Consider the following 1,043-nt stretch of genomic DNA (forward strand, 5'->3'; position numbering starts at 1 on the left):
GTCCTTCTGGTCTCATCGTACCTACTAGCCCCTTCTGACAACATGCCCAAGGCATGTGAGATGAAGTTTCACCATACTTGACTCAAAGGAACACCCAGGTTGCATATCCTCTAAGACACGTTTGTCTTTTTAACAGTATCTGGGTTATTCAGTGTTCTCAAACACCACAATTCAAAGGCATCATTTCTTCTTCCATCATCGTTATTTATTATTCAACTTTCAAATGCATAAGAAGCAATTTAATATCGTGTGGATCAGGTACACATCATCACTTTTGTTGATGAGTCTTCCTCTGATCCTGGTACCTCTAAGTTCACTATGGTGGCTTCTTTCACTCTGATCAGGTTTTCCTGCTAAAGACTTCTTTGCATTGAAAAATGGCATTTTCCATGCTGGACTGAAGACAATACCAGATCCTCTTTCAGACTTATTGCTTTTCCTTCAGAGAAAATTACTTGGTCTCTCTCACACACATACACACATTCATCATTGCTTTTGGTTCTTGAAAATAGCTGCATTCAGAAGAGGTAAAACTACTGTGGTGTCTTTTTAATAACTCTTGTTGTTAAAGATCCCCGAGAGTCAACGAAATTCTGTGTGTTACGAATCTGCAGAACGAGTTCAGCAGGAATTAGATGGGTCCCACGATGCTGAACGAAGCTGAGGAGAACACCCAGCCCATGCATGCAGACAATAAATTGAGTGATAAATCATATTTTCGTTCAGGCAGTCTTTCAGGAGATAGTGAAAGAGGACAACATTCAATTAAAATGAAATAGCTACACTTTCTTTACAAATTCCAATTCAGTTACCTAGTGTTGCTATACATAAATAACCTACTTGCATGGTTTCAATAAATAAAAATGCAATTTTTTTCACAGTTTAAGAGGCTAGAAGTTTGAATCCAGGGTTCAAGCTCTAGGGGGCAGTCTTCTTCCTGTTGGCTCTGGAGGAAGGCCTTTGTCTCTTCTAAACTTGTATTCAATCTTTATGTGACTTGCGATTTCTCTTGCCCCATTTCTATCTCTTGTTTGTGCTTCATC

The sequence above is a fragment of the Elephantulus edwardii genome, unplaced genomic scaffold (genome assembly GCF_000299155.1).
Source record: "Elephantulus edwardii isolate Elephantulus edwardi_28Jun2011 unplaced genomic scaffold, EleEdw1.0 scaffold00007, whole genome shotgun sequence".
Taxonomy (NCBI): domain Eukaryota; kingdom Metazoa; phylum Chordata; class Mammalia; order Macroscelidea; family Macroscelididae; genus Elephantulus; species Elephantulus edwardii.